This window comes from Capsicum annuum, chromosome 9 (genome assembly GCF_002878395.1).
Source record: "Capsicum annuum cultivar UCD-10X-F1 chromosome 9, UCD10Xv1.1, whole genome shotgun sequence".
NCBI classification, from domain to species: domain Eukaryota; kingdom Viridiplantae; phylum Streptophyta; class Magnoliopsida; order Solanales; family Solanaceae; genus Capsicum; species Capsicum annuum.
The window spans coordinates 85,731,950-85,757,510 of record NC_061119.1 but is presented as its reverse complement, the minus strand read 5'-3'; the positions used below and the strand labels follow the sequence as shown (position 1 = coordinate 85,757,510).

At 34.3% G+C, this 25,561-nt stretch overlaps 1 pseudogene; it reads left to right on the top strand.

The window, feature by feature from the left end:
* The window catches only part of LOC107841347, a 75,556-nt pseudogene that overhangs the window by 14,513 nt on the left and 35,482 nt on the right, over positions 1–25,561 (top strand).

The following is a 25,561-nucleotide window of genomic DNA, read 5'->3' as shown; positions in this document are numbered from 1 at the left end:
ATGACTCCGAAGGACCACAAGCTAATCCATGACTGATATCTGTACCTGTAAACTGCATAATATCTCATAAAATATACGGAAACATGAATTGTAAGGCCATAAAGTTCAATACTGATACATATCTGAAAAACATGGTATAACAATACCAAAAAGAAACATAAATACTGAAGTCTGAATATCTAATCTGACATCTAGTCTGAAAGCCTCTAACTGAAATGAATAAGGAATTGAAGGAATATGTCTCCAACTAACTCCATGAATAGAAAAACTAATCTGAAATACTGTAATAAAGTAATAATAATATTGTCCTCGAATGAAGAAGAGCACTGACTGCTAAAATCTGTAATGTTACTGATGCTCTGAAACTTGTGCCTCTGTACCTATGGCGTCAAATAAAATACCATAGCGCGAATGCGTCAGTACGACTGAATGTACTGAGTATACGAGTGAGGTAGGGTAAATGCAAAGGGTTTTATATGCATGAACAATGCTGATTGATATGAACGTGAGAATACATACATACGTAACTACAACTAAACTCGTGGTGATACTGACTACTGAGTCTGAGTATTGACAACATGAGTTTACTGATGCTTAGATACTGAATGACTGAGTTTACTGATATTGAGATATTAAATGATTGAGTTTACTGATATTGATATGTAATTCACTAATAAGTGAGGAACTGATACTGTATTACTGAATACTGAGAGACTGATACTATATTACTGATAAATGAATGATTGTTTCTGATAGTTCTGATTATAAAGAACTAATTTGATTGACCGTATATAACAGTCCTGAAACTGAGCTCGTGATAACATGACTACTAAGTATGAATACTGATGACATGTATTTACTGATAACATATCATGAATGATAACTGAATTAGATAACTGATATATCTGATAACATGAGTTCTGATGACTGATAGCATGAATAAATGTATCTGACAGTCCTAAATCTGATGGAACTAGCTGAGTTCCGTACTGTATCTGAGTTGACTGTATCTGACAGTCCTGATATCCTGAAGAACTATTTGAGTTCTTTTACTGGGACTGATACTGAAATTATGGGAAGTAGTTATCTAACCAACATGCCCCAAATACGCTATAATAGCTAAGCTGGGGTCCAATCTCTGCCCTGATTGGAAGGGTGTCAATACCGCACCACTGGTAAGGACAAGCTGTGAGTAACTCTCATCTGCCAGGTACTCTAATAAGAATAGTAGGAACCCTCATCTGACAGGTTAAGCCACCTTATCTACCCTCAACTGATAGGTATTGATGTCTCAACCTATGCTGGCTACAAAGTTCTCGAATACAAGGACTACTTCTAAGAATCACACCCTCTACTAGTAGGTGAGTTCCCATCCTTGGGTTCGCTCGGTGCTGAATCCTACACCCAACTGAATGACACTGAACTGATTATACTGAACTGATTTCCTAGTTCATACTAGAATTAACTGAACTGTTACTGAATGTTCTATTTAATTGAACTGAATGGACTGAGTTTATTGAGTTTCGATGACTAGAAGAACACTACTGAATTCTGTTAACTGACTAAATGCTACTGAGTTTTGTTAGCTGACTGAAGTATATTGAACATGGCTTAACTGAGAGTATCGTGAAAATATGACATGGCTCTAGGCACACAACTATAGTTTTTGGTTACGAATACCCCCAAGACTCGATGGAAGGAAACTGACATGACTTGAGATACAAGAGTACTTGACCAACATTAATAATCCATAATATAGCATCTATGGGGAATTCATAAATCATGTGGTTTTCATAACCTTTTTATATAGCTAACATCATGGTCAATTCTAATATCATGACAAGCCAACAACATATTCATAGCACATTAATAGCATAGAAATCATCTTGATCAAGTAGACATTGCATAACTTAAGAGATATGGCAAAATCTTGGAGCATGAAGACTAGGTACTTGATCATCATTTATTCATTGAGGAGCATTATCAAACACATGGTAGGCATAGCTTTAACATGGGAGTCAACTTAAGCACATGGATATGGCATGGAATCATCATTTTGATCACAAATAGGTCAAAGTGCTCAATTCTTCTTCACTTAGGCATTTTAACAAACACCTTGCATGCACTATTTAGGGCATAGGCCTAATGATCAATTTTATACACCATAACACCATAATTCAACCCAATTCCACCAATTGAATCCACAAAATATCATGGTATCATGAACAACATGTAAAGATTCGAACTTTATTCACACAACATGGAATTCACGTGAAATCATAAAACATGGAGTAAGGACTTGTTAATTGAGCATTTTCATGGAGTAAGGACTTGTTAATTGAGCATTCTTAAATCATGAAAACATGATTATGCCTATTCTAGGCATTTCGTCAAACACCTTGCATGCAAACTTTATGGTATAGGTGTTCTTAATAATTTAGTCATCTTAAACCACCCAATTTCATGGGTTTTAACTACAAGCACACATATTTCATGAGAATCACCCTAAATTAATATCTTGAAGCATAGACAACAACCATCAATATGTACATGATCATATCTCAACAAGAAAATCACAATATAGTATATAAAGCATGGTTCTTGGACTCCTACAGATGAAAGGAATCCGTGGATGAACACTACGCATACCTTAGGTGGAAGATTCTTGAAGAAATTCTTAGACATGTTCTTAATTCCTTGACTAGGGTTCTTGTTCCTTTGAGAGAAAATAAATTGGGTTTTGAGTTTGAAAAACTTGAAGATCATATATTCTTGAAGAAGGATTTGATTCTTGTTATAGGTTATGATCTTGAGAGAAACCCTTCTTTTGATGCTGAAGATAAATGAGGAGTTATGTTCTTCAATTGATGAGATTTGGGTCTTCAAATTGAAACCCTAGCTTGAGTTCTTGAAAGTATTTTGAGAAGAGGAATATATTTTACTGCAAATAAGCCTTAATCCCGTGTTTCGGGTATATATAGGGGTGGAAGATGACCAAAATAGCCCTAAGGAACAATTAAGGTCAAATCTGTCCCGAATTGACTGTCTGATAGGCTGAAGTAAATTGATCATAACTTTTTATTTAAATGTCCAAATGGGATGAAACTAATTTCATTGGAAAGAAGACTCAAAGATATTTCCATTTATGTATAGAAGCTCTCACATTTCATTATATATTGGGAGTTATGATCGTTTGAAGTTGACCCTGAAATGCTGAAAAAATTGGGCAAACACTGGAGTTAGCAGGCTGCGCGGGCTAATCGCCCGGGGCTTCTATTTTGGGCACCCAAACATGCCTTTACGCTACTCCAAAAATTCTGAAACTCACCCGGGATATCCTACGAGCTTTCCCAATCGTAATTCAACTTAAAAATTGTAAAACGGACGTCGGGAAGGTCACCAAATAAATCCCCAAAGTTTGGAGGTCTAAACTAAGACTAAGTGTTGAATCTTGAACACTTAGCAAAATTTTCTAAGTCTTGGGATCTTTCATGGAGCTTTACGAGCTAAATTTGACACTCGATTTTGTGGGGTATTATATTTCAGGAGCGTGTTTCTTGAATTGTTAGATGATTTGGACTCCTAGAGACGTATTTCAATCGGCGAAAATGTAGGAAAGTGTTTTGTCGCTTAGGAATAATCTCTGGGAAGAAGAACTCCGTTGATTGATCCTTGCAAGAACTTTATAGTCAATGCCGACGTTGCCAATGCTTGTTAAAGTCCTCTTTATGGAATGTCCTTTTAGCATGTTATGTTATCCCCTATTGATAGTTATAGAGAGTAGGCCTGGTTGCTTCTGATTGGACGAAATGTCACGTTGACAATTGGAAATTTTTGACTGGTTCTTGAATTTGAATGAAATTTTTGCATCATTTGTACATGTGGCATCGTCTTGTTGGTCTTCGATTTGACGTGGGCGCCAAGTCACGCTGACACATGGCATGGGTCTGGGCTCCAAAGTATAATAGACCTTGGTCTTGAATTTGATAAAATGGACCAACTAATTTGTAAGGCCCAGATTGATTAATTAACCCAAATGATCGTGAATTAAATCTAAATTTTGTATGAATTTAATCCGTCAAATTTTATATGTCTACAAGTGCCCCTTACTTCGAGACTTGTTGACGTGTAGGCTTGCTGAAACTTGGCGACGAGTCTTGAAGTACCTATGAATGTGTTTTCATTTTTGTGACTTCAAAGGTACTTGTTTCTTGTCGGTGCCTTTTAGATAGACTGCCGATTGTGAGTGGTCTAAAATTTACGCTACATATTTTCACACAGAAAAAGTTCTTCTCTTGGTTAAGCGTGAAATAAATGACCTTTAATATTTGTTCAAGTCATTAATCACTAGATAATATTGAGGCCTCCTCCATATGGATTTGAAATAGGACCATATTGAGTAAATTCTTAACTTACTACCCCTTGCACGTTAGTAAAGATTATTTAATTGAACTTTTGAACCATACAAATATTAACTTTCATTTGGTGTTCCAAAAAAATCAAATTTTTTCAAAGAAATCTTTCAAACATGGGAATTTGCTTTTAGCTACCTGGAAATTTGAAATTCCCAGGAGTTCTCTTCTTCGAATGTTATTATAACCTTCCTTATATACAAAATTGAGGTTTTCATTAGAACTCCTACATAAGATTTTTCCCTTGTAGAGAAAATTCATCAAAGCACTCGGTAGCCACAAAAAAAAGTGTCCAACTATGTTTGATTGCCAGGTTGCGTAGCTATGACCTTGCCTGATATGATTGAATCCACAAGCTGATTCTCAAGTAGCTATAACTTTCATAGCAGCCTGTTGCCTTTTGCTCACTTACATTTGCACTATTGCAATATGAAATATGTAATTGCAATCGCAAGTTATTCATTTTTTTAATAAGTAACAACAAGGAGTTGTGACTTAACCAAGTTTTGCAATTATGCTTATTGTAACCGGAAATAAGGAATAACAACTAAAAAAATTTGCGGCTAAGTTTAACCTGTGTTGCTATAGTTAGTTTTTTTTTAACACTCAACTTTAGGTTCTCTTGTTTTCCTATTTTACCCAACTTGTGTGTCCATAATGGTTAATCTATATTCTTTTATTAATCCCCAGGAATGGTGTAGGGTGTTCTTGGTCCCCAATAATGACCTGTTTCAATGACCGTGAAACACCATACCCTTGCCTTGAGATCGTGGAAAGCAAACCAGATTCGCATGCCAAAGCCCTCACTTTAAAAATTCATCCTCCAGTGATTGATGCCTTCCCTCTTGTTAGAAAGCCACTGGAAACTTCCCTCCATCTCATAGAATGGTCAACAACAGAAACTAAGGACGTCATAGACAACTTTTCGGGCAAAATTGTGACTGAAAAAGTTCTCCTTTTGAAGTCTTCTACCTATCAAAATATTGATATTGCAGGCTCTCATATCCTCAATAGGATCCTTAGCAGTTGGCGTGTTCCTCCATTTGGATTTGGTGAGGTTTGATATACATCTGGCTACTGGGAGTGGATAGAAGACGTTCTTGCCCATAATAAGTATCGCTCCCTATTTTGAACCGGTTGAAACAACACACAACATATGGCTGGCATTATTCGTCGTGACTCTTGGGTTTTAAAAATCATTTTTAAAGTTGCCAACTAACTCTTTAGGAAAATTAGGAAAAATCATTTTATGTAGAAAACTTTGTTTTGGTCTTTCAAAAATATTTAGAGATTCTGAGTAAGGGTTTTGGTTACCCAAAGAGAAGGTGTTAGGCACCCCTCAGAGCCAATCCGAAGATAGTCCTTACACTCAATTTAGAAAGATATTAGGAAAAACTTTTATTTTCGTTATTTGATTTAAAACGGTGATAAGAAAACTTTTGTTATTATTTTTTATTTTTATTACTTAGAAGAAAATTTAAGGTATAACAAACATGACGCTACCATGCACATGAAGTAAGGTAATTATTGTATATGTATATTATATGAATATTTAAAAAATTGAAAAAAATATTTTTTTTTTGTAATTGCGATAGTATAAAGGAGAAGCTTTATTATCCTTAAATGCATATAGTTGAATATTTAAATAAAATTTTATAAATTATTTGGAAGTGCGGAGTAATTTATTTAAGACAAATGTAAGTATGGATATATTTAAAATATGAAAAGATGTAAAATTTCACTTAATTTGTAAAACTCAAATAGATTTAAATTGGAAATAAGCGAGAAATAAATGTGATAATTTAATGCATAGGTGTAACAAAATTGGGATAGTAATAATAATAATAATAATAATAATAATAATAATAATAATAATAATAACGAAATAATAATAATAATAATAATAATAATAATACTAGTAATAATAATAATAGCTAACAGTAGAAATGATAGAAATCAAAATAATGGTAATAATAATATCGACGACGTTTAAAAGTGATGACAATCATGGTGCAACTAATAAAATAGTAATGTAACAATAATAATGGTGAAAATAAATTTATAGTAACGTCGAAAATAGTGTACCTTGTACGTGGTAGCAGATGAATATATATACCTTGCATTTCTATCTCCTTGGAGGTTTGAAAAACTCTAATAGTGTTTGTAAAATAGCATAACATGTTAGCATTATTCGTTTAACAAGTTAAAATTGGTGATTCAAATCTAAAATGGGCGACTTACTTGGGGCTTTGAGCTGTAGGTGGCAAAAAAGTTTGAAAATGAGGTGTAGGTGACTCAAGTCTTAATAATTGAGTGTAGGTGACAATTACTTTATTATAGATTAAGAAAGTTGGAAAAGTTTGAAAATAACCCATAAGTTTTTGAATTTACACTTTGATCCAAATGTTAGTTAATATAACAGGAAAGAGAGGGATAAAAGGCGCATTTCTCTCTCTCTCTCTTCTCATCCATTGTTTTTTTCTCCCTCTTCACGATTATTTTTGTTCATTGTTGTTGCTGCTTTATTCATCATCTTTTGCTTCATTATCATCATCTTCTACTTCATTATCATCTTCATCTTCTTCTTATCAGCCATTGTTGTTGTTGTTTTTACTATTACTGCTGCTAATCGACCAATTTTTAGGTGAAATTTTATTTTGTACATCGCTTTCTACTTTGGCATTACTTCATAGGTGACTTTGGTAAGTAAAAGTTTGAATTTTAGTCGAATTTGTCATCTGGGTACACAACTACTGCTGTTTTTTTCAACAATGGATAGAACTCGGTCATAAATCCAATATAAGTGCCCACGATTTAAACAGATCACTCATATGTTGCATCAAATAAGTAATCTGTTACAACAGAAGACTCATATGTTGGATTCATGTTTATGGTTCTATAGTGCCCGTAACATGAATCAAACAGATGGGTAATCTGTTGCAACAAACGAGTTATCTGTTGAAACAGACTAGTTATCTATTACAACAAAAATTTAATCTATTGTATCAACTGATTATCTGTTGCATCAGACTGATTATCTATTACAACAGATGAGTAATCTGTTTGGAACAACATAAATCAACTCCTGCCACAAACCCAACAGATAACCAATATGTTTCAACTCTTTCTATTGCTACTGGATTCAAAATTATTCTTTACATTCAATCGTCGACATGTTTGTTGAGAAGATAATAGACAATGAAAATTAAATATGAATTAAAACGTCAAAGCCGATCAAACATAATTTTTTTACTAAACAAAAACAAATAAAAATACATAGACTAAAAGAAAAAAAATCTAATTATTATTATTATCATTATTATTATTATTATTATTATTATTATTATTATTATTGCCAGCCGATCAAACTTCAACCAACAGCAGCAGGACTCTCCTCAGTTTGCGGATCTCCCAGAGCATCCTTGCTCTCACTGCTCCCAACTCCCACTGCAGGTCATGAACTTGCATCCTAAGTTCATTCATGACGTCTTGCAAAAAAGTAACGTCCCACACTGGATCAACCATATCTAGAACACACATGAATTGAACAAAAGTGTAAAAATAAAAGGAAAGAAATGAATTTGAATGTAATACAACGTATACTACAAATTGGGTATATTTACACACAGCAAAAAAAAAAAACTTACCTGATTCAGGGAAGAGAAAGTGGTGGAAGGTGTAATATGAAATACAAGATGTAATAAATAAATAGAGTGTAGTAGAATGAACGATTGAGTAAGGAAGGATTGATTTATTGGGGATTGAATTTGAATGAGTTAGGCAAAAAGGTGCGACTGTTCACCTCCATTTATTAATTACATTTTTGATTACTGTGAAAAGTTATGATTTAATTAAATTAAGCAATATTGTGATAAGTCATGACTTTTCAGCTTATTATTATTAATTAGTTTTTTCCAAGAACCATTTTTATTGAGTTGTGACAACAGATTCTATATCTGTTGCATCAGATAACTCATCTGTGACAACAGATATATCATCTGTTGCAATAAATATACAACCTGTTGCATCAGATAATCTATTTGTTGCAACATATAATCTATCTTTTTTTTAATAATCATCATATCATTAATCCAAATTTGGTGACTTTTTTATTATATCAATTAAAAAAACAATTTAAAAATAAAAATGGTGAAAAGTCACTACTTGTCGCCTATTTAATATTAACGTCAATTATTCAAATTAAATAATATTTTTTTACGGTTATAAATTGTGTTTATCATTTATTTTCTTATTATTTTCTGTGAAAGAAATAACTTAATTAAATCAAGCTGGTGAGTATTTTTATTATTGTGACAAGTCATGACTTTACAGCTTATTATTATTAATTAGTTATTAAATTTAAACAACCCTTTTCTCAATTAAAAAATCAAAGACACCTTTTCAATAACCGTTTCTTTAATAAAATAATAACCATTTTTATTAAGTTGTGGCAACAGATTGTATATGTTGCATCAGATAACCGATCTGTGGCAACAGATATACCATCCGCTGCAATAAATTGATCATCTGTTTTAGCAACTTTTTTGATTTCTTCTAACAATTGATTCATCAGTCGCAACAGATGAGGAATTTGATTCATCAACAACATTGAATGTGTTAAATACAAAAAGTCATGACTGTTCACCTTTTATTTAACAATCATCATATACCTAAATTAATCCAATGTTGTGACTTTTTTATTATATCATAAATAAATAATTTTACAAAACAGATTTAAAAACAAAAATGATGAAAAGTCACGATCAGTTATTAAAATTAAATAATCGTTCTTTTATGGTTATTAATTGTGTTTATCATTTATATCCTTATTATTTATTTACGAACCATTTTTTATATTAAATAATCAAAAAGTCATGTCTCGGTTGCCACAAATGCTCAATTCCTACCTCCAACCGTCGACATGTTGAGAATAAGGAATAGACAGAATGATAATTAAATATTAAATAAGAATTAAAAATCCAAAGCTGACCAAACATAGATTTTTGAATCCATTATATACAAATATATACAATAAAAAAACATATCCTTGGGTAGATCCGATATAGAAAAAGAAAATACATAAGCTAAAAAAAATATTAACCTAATTATTATTACTACTATTATTATTATTAATATTAGTATTAGTACTAGTATTATTGTCAATCGGCTAATCGTCATTCGGCAGCAGTAGGGCCCTCCTCAGTCTTGCTCTGAAGTCACCCAACTCTCTCCGGAGTTCATGAATCTGCCTTTCAAGTTTCCGCAAGGACTCAAGATAAATCACCTTGTACTAATCTGGATCAGCCATATCTAGAAGTGGAGTAGAATGAACTTGTAAGAAGGGACCTATTTATAAAAGATTGAATTTGAATGGGTTAGTCAAAAAGCCAGGACTGTTCACCTCTTTTAAAATAAAATTGGTGACTTTTAAAGCTTATGAGAATTAAAAAAACGGATCTAAATACAATATTTTATCTTTATTGTATTTCAGAAAAAAATAAAATTGCTTTAAAATAAATCTAACAGATGGGTAATGTAACGCCCCGATTTTCTGAATCAGAATGCTACACAATGCTCATGACGTCGAGGGACCACAAGCTAACCCATGACTGATATCTGTACCTGTACACTGCATAATATACATATAATACGTGGAAAACCTAAACATATAGGCCATAAGGTTCAACTGAAGAGATATAGTAACATCCATGGGGTAATGAATACCCAAAACAACTAAATATAAAAATGAATACTGATTCTGATAGCTAAATCTGACTAAATCTGAAAGCCTCTAAGTACTGTCTTAATAAGGAGTTGAAGGAACATGTCTCCAACTAACTCCGTAAAACTGAACTGAAGTAATAAATGAATAAATCAAATCATATTATCCTCGAATGGATGAGGACTCACTGCAACACTGAGACTTAAAAGCTACTGCTGGTCTGGAACTCGTGGATCTGGACCTATGGTGTAACATGAAAAGAAAGCACCATAGCGAAAATGCGTCAGTACAACTGGAGTACTGAGTATACGAGTGAGGTAGGATAATGCAACCGGTTTATATGCATAAATAATGCTAACTGACTGACTGATATGAACGTAAGAGTACAAACATACATACATAGTAACTGAGATCATGAGTATGTGGTAGCTAAATCGTATGCTAATACATGACTGGAACTGTAGTTCTGATACATGAGAGACTGTGTCTGGCAGTCCTGAATCTGGTAGAACTCTCTTAGTCCCGGGCTATAACTGAATTTGACTGTATCTAACAGTCTTGGTATACTGATATCTGAAGAACTGTCTGAGTTATTTTATTGAGACTGATACTAAAACTGTGAGAGGTAGTTGTTTAACCGACATGCCCCATATATACCATTATGGCTAAGCTGGGGTCCAATCTTTACCCCGACTGGAGGGGTGTCAATACCGCGCCACTGGTAAGGACAGTTGTGAGTGACCCTTATCTGGAAGGTACTCAAAGTGAGAACGGTGGGACCCTAAACTGGCAGGTTAAGCCACCTCATCAACCCTAATCTGACAGGTTAAGAAGTTTCAACCTACGTTGGCTATGTAGTTTTGGAACACAAGAATGACTGCTAAGAATCACACCCTGAACTGGCAAGTGAATTCCCATCCTTGGGTTCACTCGGTGCTAACTTCTACTCCCATCTGAAGGGACTGAACATGATTTAACTGGTTGTACATGGACTGAATAACTGACATTATTGATTGACGAGTAGTACTATTATCTGAGAGTTAACTAAGATCATGAGATTTCTAATGTTTCCTGAGTCACATGACTGACTGAGTTCTATAGAGTATAGCTTGGCTGAGATTTATCATGGCATATGAAATGGCTCTAGGCACACAGCTATATTTTCCGGGTACGAATACTCCTAGGACTCGATAGAAGGAAACTGGCACACATGACATGACTTGATCACAAGATTAGAGTCCACAGTTCATAACAGTATAAGTAGGGGATAGTATAATTCATGTATTTATTCATATCTCAACATGGTAGGGAGAGCATGGATACATTTCGTGTATATAATTCATATTTCCATTATCTCACATGCTTCATGCCACAACAACAACACATAAATAGCATGGAAATTCATATGGAAGTGTATAGCTAATATGGACTTGTCATTTAGATATCATGGAATCATGTAATTATGGGTTTCTAGCATCCTAGGAATTTTATCAAACACCTTGCATGCATTCTTTAAAGCATAGGTGGATTTCATACTTGCATCACATCAAACCACCTAAAGTTCATATTTTTCAACTCACAACCATATATATATTTCATGAAAACATCTTTAGATATCATTTTGAAACTTAAACAACAATCATCAACATGTACATGCTTATATCACCACAAAAAGTTTACAAAATAACATTTAAAAATATGGTTCTTGAGCTCTATGAACGGATTGGATCCATAGATGAACACTACGCATACCTTAGATTAAGAATTTGTGGAATCTACGGTTGAATTTGCTTTAAGCTTGAAACCCCAATGGAAACCCTAGACTTGTTCTTGACTGTTCTTGAGTGAATTTTGATAAAATTAATGTAAAGGGATGCTTTGGGGCTTCAATCCCGTGTTTAAAGAGTATATATAGGGTTTTGGGAAGTTACCATATTGCCCTTGAGGAGTTTAAAACAAAAATTGAATTCTATACAAAATTTATTCCGATTTAGGGCCTCAGCGCGACGTGGAGCTAGGTAAAATACCAATTATTGTGACCTGGAAGCTTGGTGCGAAGCAGGGCTGTAACAAAGGCTTTCTGGAAATTGACGAGTGCCATTTTGGCCTCCGGCGCGACGTGCCATGCACCGAAATGGCATTCGTCTTACAGCAGAAACTTAAAATATCCATAACTTCTTCACCAGGTGTTCGTTTTAGGAGAATTTGGTATCGACGAAAATATTATTAAATTATCTATCCATTGGTAGGTCATAGGATAAAAAATTCATAGTATAATGAGATAAATGCTCGTTTGAAGTTGATGATACCAATATCCTTCTCAAGAATTAAATCGGTAAGGAATGTTTTGATTTGCACAATAGCTAGGACGTATTTGAGACCTTAATTCACATCAACCTTGATCATGAAACTACCAAGGAGACATAATGTACTATGCATGAGCTTGAAGCATGGAGCTAATATTGAGTTGGATTTTTTGGGGTATTACAGGTAATCTGTTGTAAAATATATTCCATCTGTATGTTAATTTACAATATATTGACAATTTGTTACAATAGATGGATATATATGTTTGATTTTTCAAACAGATAAGTCATATGTTGCAACAAATTGACCATCTGTCGTAATAGATATCTATAATTGTTTGATAATTTAAACAGATGTGGCATCTGTGTTGCAACTGGTTAGTCATCTGTTTATTCAATTTAAGCCATAGATGGGCGAGAAAAAAAATCTACATGCAGATAGATGGATCCACTTTCATGTGTGGGAGTTAAGTATTACTGATAAAGTCATCGAAACAACACACACAAAGTATAATATTTTTGTGAATACAGTTTTTAACCGATTAGGCACTAATCATTCAAACAAGATCACGCATTGTACAGTTTAGTTTGATAGGTTCAAATTGATAATGCCGGGGCCCCCATGAAGATGGAGCTGATACCCTATTACGAATTACTGAAGATTGTTGCTCATGTTTATGCGTGTTAAGTTTTGAGAAGGGATCAATATTTAGTGTCATTACAGAGATCCAATAACGAATGGACTTAACTTTAAGTGCGCATTGGACTCTGAGAAGTCGTTTAAAGCCCTGAACTGCATCAAAATAAGAACAAAAAACCAATAGAAATTCCCCTGACCCAAATTTATATGGAAGGGTTATTTGAGAAGATGATTATACGCCAGAAGGAGATGCAGGAGAATGCTCATCTGTTGTTTCTCTGAAAGAAAAATAATGCAGATGGATACTTTTCTAGGGAGCTACGACTAGGTAGCGTGGTCAGGATGATCACCTTTATAGAAAAAAGCAAAACATAAAAAAAGCAGCTTTATGGGCACCGATGGTTGAAATGATGTACAGTAAGTTAAGAAAACTTGCTATAATAACAGTTGCAGTTAAAATAAGAAATCTAAGCGAAGGAGGTAATTTCTAAATTTTCAATTGCATCCCATGCCATCTTATTTGTGGTTCTGATTAGGTCTATTGCTATTGACCTGATCGAAGCCATAAACAAGATTGAAAGACAGATTGAGTATCATTACTTCCTTAGCAATATGGATTAATTTATTGTGTTTTCTTGCCTTAGCATGCTTTCAACATATCTTGGAGAAGATCAGAGGCTTGCTGTAGTATGTGAATCCCAATAATTTTCAAGCTTGCCTCCAACTTGCTGATTCAGTATTCAAATCGGTCGTTGCCATCTTTGAGGTCATTATAGAGTTCCTAGTTTTTTGTGAGCTCATAAATAAGGAACACTTTCTTCAAAGTTGCAGCATTGTAAAAGGCCTTCAGAAGGCTTCCATAACTCTTTCTTCAGTAGGCTTAAATGATACATGGAGGGTTCGCTATGTTTATTTTAGATCAAATTATGTTGATGCACACTCAAGCAGTGGTCCCAACAGTTGAACTGCTCACTTTTATCGAGCATTGTTCAATGCAACTTCCTCAACAAACCTTTAAGTGATTTGATAAATTAATTAGCCTGGAATTACGTTACGTTTGATCTTAATTCCACTAATCCTATCGAACGTTACGTAACTCCAAGATCATTAACCTATCAAAACCTTTGCCCAAGTTAGTGCAGAAATCGAATGCGCCCAATCTCTTAGCTCTTAGGATAAGAGTGATCAGTAGAAAAGCTAAGAGATTGAGCTCGTTTGATTTGTGCACTAACTCAAGCAAAGGTTTTGATAGATTAATGATCCTAAAGTTATGTAACATTTGATAGGATTAGTGGAATTAAGATCAAATGTTACGTAATTCCAGGCTAATTAATCTATCAAATCCCTTGAAGGTTTATTGAGCAAGATGCATTGAACGACACTCGATAAAAGTGAGCTGTTCAACTATTGGGACCACTTCTTAAGTATGCATCAATATATTTTGACATAAAACAAACATAACGAACCCTCCATGTATCATTTAAGCCTTCTGTAGAAAGTGTTCTGGATGCCTTCTGAAGGCCTTTTACAATGCCACAACTTTGAAGTGTTCCTTATTGACGAGCTCACAAAAGACTAGGAACTCTATAATGACCTCAAAGATGGCAACGACTAGCTTGAATACTGAATCATCAAGTTGGAGGCAAGCTTGAAAATTATCAAGATTCACATACTACAACAAGCCTCTGATCTTCTCCAAGATATGTTGAAAGCATGCTAAGGAAAGAAAATACAATCAATTAATCCATATTGCTAAGAAAGTAATGATACTCAATCCGCCTTATAATCTTATTTGTGGTTTCGAATAGGTCAATAGCAGTGGACCTAATTAGAATAACAAACAAAAAGGCATGAGATGCAATTTAAAATTCAGAAATTGCCGCCTTCACTTAGATTCCTTATTTTAACTGCAGCCGTTATTGGTGCAAGTTTTCTCAACTTACTGTACATCATTTCAACCCTCGGTGCCCACAAAGCTACCTTCTTGTTGTTCTACTATTTTCTATAAGGGTGATTATCCCGACCACGCTACCTAGTCGCAGCTCCCTAGCAAAAAATCTATCTGCATTATTTTTCTTTCAGAGAAACAACAAACGAATTTTCATTACTGGATACACTTTCATATTTGCACGTAATTTAGATTTCTCATGTTTTAATTCAGTTTCATCGGTCAGATTCGGTAAAAGTTCCTTGCTACCCTATGTTTCCTCTTCAATTAGCTCTCAGATGATATAATCTTTCATTAACCCCCCATTTTTTCTCGCAAGCATTCTCCTACCGCAACTTCTGGCATATAATCATCACCTCGAGCAACCCAACCATATAAATTTAGGCTAGGGCAATAACTATATTAATTTTCATTCTTGGTTGAAGTAGTGGGAGGCTTCAAAGGCCCTCTCAAAGTCCAACGCACCCTAAAAGTTAGTCCAATCACTATTGAATCTCTTTACAATGCCACCAAAACTTGATCCCTTTACAATTCTAGACATATAAACATGAGCAACAACCGACATTAAATCTTAACAGGGTATCAGAACCATATTCCTGGTCCTTTAGTTTTATCAGTTTGGACCGGTCAAACTTAATTGTAAATTACAAATATCTTATTTGAATAATGAATAATTAATCGGTAAAAATAACATTCACAAAATCAGTGTACTCATATGTGTTTTCACGATAACATTATCAGTAATACCTACCTCCCATATATGAAGTAGTTTCATCTGTAAGTAGCTTATTTCTTCAAACCCATCTTTACTGTAGCCTCTTTCGTGGTCGAGCAAAAGTTGATCAACTTTTAGCTCCTTATATCTACAAAGAAGAGGAAAAAAATTGATGTCAAACAAGAGAAGCACGAAAAAACATCATCCATCTGTTGCAATAGATGTGAAGTCTGTTGCAACAGATGTGGAGTCTGTTGCAAAAAATGTGGAGTCTGTTGCAACAAATATAGAGTCTATTGCAATAGATGTAGAGTTTGTTACAACAGATGTGGAGTCTGTTGGAATACGTCAAACTAACCATGCTAGTGGTTTGATTTGTTCCAATAGTTGCTCCATCTGTTGCAACATCAACAACAACATAAACTACAAAGAAACAACATCAACAACAAAGAAACAACATCATTTGTTCCAACACCATCAAAAACAGCATCAACAACAACGAAGCAACATCATTTATTCCAACACCATTAACAACACCATACCATAAGTTTCAACAACACTAACCCCACTAATAACATTAATAACAACATCAATAACAAAGTAATAAATAAAATATATTAAAAAAATAATACTGCCAATAAAGCTTTTAAATTTCTCCCAACAGATGACTTTTTCTGCATATTAAAATAAATACAATGGTTTGTTCATTCAAGACTTAAAAGTTTCTTCAATTTTTTTAAATAAATATGATATAGGTAAATGGTAATTAAATAAAAAATAGATGTAAATAACTTGCAAAGAAGAAAACAAGAGTGAAAGAGCAATAGTGAACCATACCTGCAATATCAAAAGCAAGGGGATCGAAATAACAATTTCAGTTGAGGAAAGATATGGATCAGTTTAGATTTGAAAGGATCTTTATGAAAAAAAAAGAGAAAAAAAGGAGACGACTGTGATAACCCTAAGGAGGATAGAAAGAAAAAGATGAGAGATGAATAAATTTAGGAATGAAGGATATATAATTCTAGACATCGATTTAATTATTTATTAATAACTTGAGGGGCACGAGGAAGATGGGTGACATTGAAAAGAGAAGACTATACTACCCAATGAGATTTTTGAGTTATCCAAGAAATAATTTTTATCACGTTCAGTAGTACTATTATACTATATTTCTTCTTCTTCTTCTTTTGGACAGAAGATTGCTTAAAAAAAAAAATTCAAACAGATATGTATTCTGTTGGAACAAATATCAATATCTATTTGAAAATTTTCAATTGCTCAGTTATCTGTCAAAACAGATGCAAATGCCTATTTGGTAATTAAATCAGACATGTCATCTGTTGCAACAGATATTGATATCTGTTTGAAAATTTTCAATAGCTCAGTCATACATAGGGTGAACTACAACTTCAACAAGTATCACTCTGAGTCGAAACATTTTGTATTAACTTAATATTAAGGTAATGCCTAAATTAATTTAGATAGAACCAAGGATGAATACATTAAGGTGAACTACAACTTCAATTGATTCTTTGCAATTGCATGATGTTGGTATTGAGTTCCTACCAACCCGAGTCGGTGTCGTCGATATATCACTCTGAGTTGAAACATTTCTAATTAACTTATTATTGAGGTAATACCTAAATTGATTTATATAGAACCAGGGATGAGTAAATTAGGGTAAACTACAACTTCAAATGATTCTTTGCGATGGCATGATGCTAGTATTGCATTCCTACCAACCCGAGTTAGAGTCGTCCATTGATCATTCTGAGTCAAAATATTTTGTATTAACTTATTATTGAGGTAATAACTAAATTGATTTAGATAGAACCAGGGATGAGTACATTAGGGTGAACTACAACTTCAATTGATTCTTTACAATTGCATGATGCTGGTATTGCATTCCCACCGACCTGAGTCAGGGTCGTTGATCGATCACTCTGAGTCAAAACGTTTTGTATTAACTTATTATTGAGGTAATACCTAAATTTATTTAGATAGAAATAGGGATGAGTACATTAGGGTGAACTATAACTTCAATTGATTCTTCTTGATTGCATGATACTGATATTTCGTTCCTACCGACCGGAGTTGGAGTTGTCGATCGATCACTCTGAGTCAAAATATTTTGTATTAACTTATTATTAAGGTAATACCTAAATTGATTTAGATAGAACTAGGTATGAATACATTAGGATGAACTACAACTTCAATTAATTCTTTGTGATTGCATCAGGCTTGTATTGCGTTCCTACCGACCCGAGTCAGAGTCGTCGATAGATCACCCTAAGTCGAAACATTTCATATTAACTAATTATTGAGGAAATATCTAAATTGATTTATATAGATCCAGGGATGCGTACATTAGGGTGAACTGCAATTTTAATTGATTCTTTGCGATTGTATGATGCTGGTATTACATTTCTACCGACTTGAGTCAGAGTCGTCGATCGATTACTCTGAGTCAAAATATTTTGTATTAACTTATTATTGAGGCAATACCTAAATTGATTTTGATAGAACCAGCGATGAGTACATTAGTGTGAACTACAACTTTAATTGATTCTTTGCGATTGCATGATGCTGGTATTGTATTCCTGCGGACCTGAGTCAGAGTCATCGATTGATATCTCTGAGTCAAAACATTTTGTATTTACTTATTATTGAGGTAATATCTAAATTGATTTATGTAGAACCAGGGATGAGTACATTAGGGTGACCTACAACTTCAATTAATTCTTTGTGATTGCATGATGCTAGTATTGTGTTTCTACCAACCCGAGTCGGAGTCGTCGATCGATCACTCTGAGTTGAAACATTTGATATTAACTTATTATTGAGGTAATACCCAAATTAATTTATATAGAACTAGGGATAAGTACATTAAGGTGAACTATACTTTTAATTGATTCTTTACGATTGTATGATGCTAATATTGCATTCCTACTGACCCGAGTTGGAGTCATCGATCGATCATTCTGATTCAAAATATTTCGTATTAATTTATTAGTGAGGTAATGCCTAAATTGATTTAGATAGAACCAGGTATGAGTACATTAGGGTAAACTACAACTTTAATTAATTCTTTGCATTTGCATGATGTTGGTATTGCGTTCCTACCAACTTGAGTCGGAGTCGTCGATCGATCACTCTGAGTTAAAATATTTTGTATTAACTTATTATTGAGGTAATACCTAAATTGATTTATATAGAGCCAGGGATGAGTACATTAAGGTGAAATATAACTTCAATTGATTCTTTATGATTGTATGATGCTGGTATTGCGTTCCTACCGACCCGAGTCGGAGTCGACGATCGATCACTCTGAGTCAAAATATTTTGTATTAACTTATTATTGAGGTAATACCTAAATTGATTTTGATAGAACCAGTGATAAGTACATTAGGGTGAACTACAACTTCAATTGATTCTTTGCAATTGCATGATGCTGGTATTGCATTCATACCGACCCAAGTCGAAGTTGTCGATCTATCACTCTAAGTCAAAATGTTTCGTATTAACTTATTATTGAGGCAATACCTAAATTGATTCAGATTGAACCAGGGATGAGTACATTAGGATGACCTACAACTTCAATTGATTCTTTGGGATTGCATGAGAAGAGTTTGAGAAGAGTTCTATATTTATTATTTTTTCAAAAAGTTAGGGTTAGTTAGTTAATGATGAAAAAAAAAAGACTTTTAGTTGTATTATCTTCAAGAATGGGTTAACAATTTTGAGTTTTGATGTTAAAAACGTAGGAAGAACCCGACAAAACACTAGTTTTTGTCATAATATTTTATTGACTATCGTGGAATAGTTGGATGGTGTTTGTGCTGTTATTGGTGGTGCCGGTATTTGTGGTCTTGGTAGTGGTACTGGCGGTTTTGGCAGCCTTGGTGTGAATATTGGTGGCATTGGTAGTGATGTTGATGGTGGTCTTGGTGGTCCTCTGTTGCAACAGGTGGAACATCTGTTGGGAGATATTAAATAAATGTTCAAACAGATTCCTCATCTATTCCAGCTGATGGGTTATATGTTGGAATATTTATTTGTAATGTGGCGTATAATAATTTATTGAAATTTATCTTAGTTTTTTTTTTTAAATTATGCAGACATCAAATGTAATGTATTTTTTGTTTTTCTATTGTTTGTAGTTAAAAGATGTCTCCCAAAAGAAAGAAACTGAAAGTAGATCAACCTTTGACCACCCAACCAAAAAAGCTAGAGTACTGATGGATTCGGAGGAACTTCCTGAACAATCTCAGTGAGGGGAAAATGAGGCTGAGAAAAGTTATGAAAAAGGTGGTGTAAAAAGGTATATAGAGGCTAGTGAGGAAAATAAAAGTGAGGAGGAAGAAGAAGATAAACAAGATGATAATACCTCACCAATGGGATGTGAAATAAGATCGACATCCTAGCATGAGGCTATCAAAACTATTAGTATTGACAGGTTTTAAGTTGTGATGCCGATAGATGACCCTGCAAAACCAACTAGTGATCTTGTACTTAAATCTCATTTTGGGAAACCTTTTAATGAATTTAGGAATATTATGATGAATGAAAACATAGACATACTTTTTAACAAGAGCTGCTTTGGACACTTTCTTGAGCTGCCTAAGGACCATACTAATCGTTTTCAAATGAGCATGGTATATGGTCTTCTCAAGCATAGGATCAAGTACGTGGGGGATGATAAATAATCGAAGGAGGAAGAAAAAAAGATGGATGAAATTTGGATCAACTACTGTGGCATACCAATTTGTTTTGGCTTGAAAGAGTTTGCCATAGTGACGGGCTTCAGATGTTATCATCCAGAAAAACCACTCATCAAGAAAACACCCCCCAAAAGGTCTAAGACAAGCAGGACAGCCAAACCACTACCATCAAATAGACGGAAGGCATTGTCCAAGAAACCACCCACCAAAATGAACAAATGCAAGGAAAAACAGATGGGTTATTGGACATTGTTGGATGTAGCTACAAAGCTATGAATTTGATAGAAGATCTTAAGGATAAAACCATACCAAAGCAGTACTGGGAGCAATTATGCTTAGTTTGGTTTGCCCATACTGTTATATTGGCAAGAGACGTCAACAAAGTCATAGAAAATGATTTGTTAAAGCTTGCAGATGATTTTGAGAAATTCAACAATTATCCCTAAGGATATGACAGCTACTACTTGACTGTAAAATATTTACTGACAAAGCTATTCCCAAAGACTATCACATTATACGGCTTTCCTTGGGCTTTCATGATAAATTTAATCACTATTTGTTTACTCATCTTTTAATTTTTATTGAATAATTATTATGAATTTTTTTGCTTGCTTCCTGTTTACATATTAACTTGGGAATTTGAAGCCATTCCTCCCCTCCAAAAGCAGGTCAAGGATTACCTGGATGAGGTTTCCCATCCAAGGATCCTTAGGTGGTTGGCTGCAAAGAGCAGCACAAGAATTAAGGAGGCTGATCTCTTTAACCCTCTGGATGATGTATTACATCTTCTTTCGACTAAAATAATTTGACTCAAAGAAATATATTGAAACAGATGTGCCATATGTTGCGACATATGGGTCATCTGTTACACAGATTACCCGTCTACTGTAATTGGTGCAATAGATGGGTAATCTATTGTGATAGACGATCCATGCTTCACAACAGATTATCCATCTATTGCTTTGGTTCTCTGAACTTGACTCAACAGATTACCCATCTGCTGCAAATTATGCAATAGATGAGTAATCTAATGCAATATACTTATTAATATGTTGCGACATACAGATCAACTGTTGTGATAGATAGATCATCCGTTGCATAAGTTTACTATGTTAACATGTAACCCAACTGACTGCAAATTATTATTATATAATTTAAAAGTATCTATCTTTTTTTATAGGTTGTGCATCCATGGATCGTGTCTACTAAGCAGGAGTTGGGGATGACTTTTTTTTATCACTCTAGGTCTCGTTGATACAATAGCGAACCTAATAGTGGAGTTAATAAATAAAGAATTGGCTGGAGAACAAACCATAAGAAGAGTATTTTGGCATGGTCAGCCTAATGTTGAAGATCTTTATGACCAACCTACTACAATGGATCTGGGTGCTTCTTCTAGGGGGTTGTTGGTGGAAGCTATCCTGATGTTGATGCTACTGCTAGTCGTGATGATGAGCATGTTGATGCTCAAGCAAAAATAAATACGTTTGAAATTACCCCTTACCCAGGTCCCTCTAGCCCATAGATCGGTCCCTTCCACCCTTACAGTGGTTTCTCTCACCCCTCTTCACCCTCATATTCTTATTGTAAATGCAATGTGTGCAAGTCCAGATAGGATAAACTTCTCAAAAAACTAGAGGCTATCTCTAAAACCGCCAAGGAATTAAAATCCAAGAGGGATGTCATACCATCCAAGAAGGTGAGGGAGCAATACACCCCTACAGCGGCGGTTAGCATAAAAAAAAGAAAAATTAGCCAAATACTCTCCAATTTGAAAATAAAAAAGATTGTAACTCCTCCCTCTCCAAAAGTTTTTGAAGTTTTGGGTCCACTAAAGATGGTGGACATATACGTGGAACTTGATGACAAAGAGAGGAGGGAACTACGAAATACCAAGTATCCCAAGAAGAAGGAACCTGTAGAAGAATACACTATGCATACATTTAACTATGAAGACTTCAGGAGTATGACATCTATGCATCAGTAGTACGTGGATAGAGTAGGTTTACTTTTCCTAACCTAGCCTTCTAATCTACTCTATGAAGAAAAAGCTATGCAACAGATGTGTCGTCTTTTGCAACAACTGGGTATTCTAGTAAAATTGGTAGCTGTTCTATTATAACAGATTAAACATCTATTACAAAAGTTATATTAGTTGGGTAATTTGTAAACTGATTTAGAGAACCCTCTGCAACAGATGGACCATCCGTTGCATCTTTCCACTATGTTTTTCTTCTTTATAATTACTAACCTATTTAAAAATTGTCATCTTATATCATAGTATATTGATGAAATTCTTTACCTCATGAGGGGGAGGCAATTAGCGTACCCGGATGCTTATGATGCTGTCGATAGGATAATGGACCTCAACTCCTACAATAATTTCAAGAATAGGTACAATAAGCTCCGTAAGATAGCATCAACTCCCGGTGGCACGGGATTTGATACGTTAGTTTCTACGTATGAATGAGAGGAAGATATGATTAACTATGTTAGAGGGAAGAGGCTCCATATGACAAGAGTTGGACCAAGGCAAAGAGAATTCTTATAGTCATGAATGTGGAAATCAAACATTTTCTCACCGTTGAGATACTTTTCGAGGAGGGAAAGATTAAGACTTATCACTACAACTTACCTGTCTTCAAGGACACCGCTTTTTTATCCACTTATAGCCATTGTTGGAGTTGCTCCCAAGCTTATTAAAGTAGAGTAAACTGATGGATCATTTGCCAGTAAAAGTCTTGATGAAGAAAGCATGGGATTTTGAAGGACGAAACAAGGGCATGGAACTTCAAAAAAATAAAACCGTTGTCGCGTGCGGACCATACTTGCTTGCATACATCGAATATTTACTGGCTGGTACAAAAATATCTGATCTGTGCAACGCCATTGTGGCAAAAAGGCAAGAGCTCTGGGCTTATGGGGTACTAACTAAATGGTTGGAAACTATGTATAAAGAAGAAGATATACAAAGACAAACACCATAACAATTTTTTTATGTTTGACGATAGTTGATTTTTTTATAGTGCAATAAATTGTCTATCTGTTGTAACAGATAATATATCTATTGTAATAGATTGATTATCTGTTGCAATAGGTTTGTTCTTTATTGTATTATGCAGATGTCTCTCAGTCTATGTTGCAGCATATATACAATACGTTGCAACATATTATCTATCTATTGTAACTGATAGATAATCTATTGGAATAAATAAAAAAAGTAGGAAGACATGTTTGATAATTTCCAACAGATGACCTACAAACTACAACATATGTCTAAATCTGTATGATAATTTCCAACAGATATGTCGTCTGTTGCAATATATGTATTATATATTGTGATATTTGAATCTAGTATTCCATATACACAAACAACATTAAATAAATCAAAGCCTTCAAAAATTACATGAAATAACTCAACAAATAAATGGAATGTAAAAAAAATCATTATGGGTACAAATGATCTACTCTACAAATAAATCAACAATTTAACCTTTGGTGCCAACAATTACTAAGGAGATTTTATTGCTTTGACAGACTCAAGCTATAAATATCTACTCAATATGGACAAATTTTTCATCATTCGGTGCTATAGAATTTGGCTTTGATCGTCGTGGATCTTTAATGTCGCTGGCGTACGATTTCTGAGCTTTCACTTTTCTGTATTTCCATAAAAGAGCAGCATATCTTTTGCGGAGTAATCTGGCATCAAGTCCATCATTTGTTACTTGTAATCCATCGCTCAAATACTCAGCGTAAGCGACAACAAAAAGACCTCAATCCCTGCGTTTTTAAAAAATAGATAATCCATATCTTGCAGTTCATGTAAGCGTTGTGAAATTTATGAAATGAAATTAAATCATGATTCTTACAGGCTACCGATAGGTAGTTGTGCAATTCTTTCAACATATTCTACATCAAATGGATTACCTATTTTATACCGGTATGCTTCAATCGTCGATCAATCAGTACGAACCTTTTGGTCCAAAAAGCCACTCATATCAAGTAGGCAATATTTTGGCCAGCTTTTATATCTCCAATGACAGTGCGGAATGTATCCTTCCCAAAATCGAGTCATAAGCTCGAATGCGCCTCTCTTTTAGAATGACGACAAACAACACCAAATGGAATTCATCACCGCAATTGATTAGGATGTACACTTCATCGACCAAATGCCAAGGTAAGTCAGCTGGAATGCTGAAACCTTTGATGATGTTGATAAAGCATTCCTCAGTTTGGGAAACTTTCATATGTTGTTGACAAAACCTATCGTAGGCCTTATTGATGTAAACTTTGTACAAATAATTGCCTGTCATGTATTTGTATTGTTCTTATGTTTGCAACTAGATCTTCTTTTGGAGGTAGTAAAAAATGATATCGACGTTGTAACACCCCAAAATTTGATCCCATGATGTCACACGGTACTCAAGGCAACGAGTAGCCTTAAGCTAACTCTTTGAGCCAACTACTAAGTCTGAAACTTACTTCAAGATCATCTAATCAAGAAATAGTACTGTATCATACCAAAATAGAATTGAATAAACTGTAGATAAGGTCTAAATGACAAATACTGAAGTTGTAAATAAACTCGTGGTCCGACAATCCTCTACTACTAATAAAGAACTAGAGATCCATTGGGACATTACCCCCAACTAACTCTGACTAAACTGAAAACGATAACTCAAATACTATAAAAGCTGGAAATCTGAAGAAGTAGGCCCTCAAATCATGAGGACTCACCAACTATGGGAGCGTAGATAAAGATGCTCGAAACTACTCACGCTATTGATACAGAGCACCTGAACCTACATTATAATACAATGTAGCACATAAACATATATGTGGATCAGCACTTTGAGGATGTACTGAGTATATGGGGGTGTAATGCATAAGTAAACATCATCATAATTAGAAAGTAAATGCATGTGGATGTATAAGCTTGATTATCCAAAATATCAAAATATAAAATCATGTATAACCAATCATACTTATAAATTTAGTGAGTCATAATACTTAGTCTTATAAAATCTTTTATATCATTCTTTTCTTTTGAAACTTAGAAGCTTTGGGACTTAGAGACTTTGGGCTTGAGAG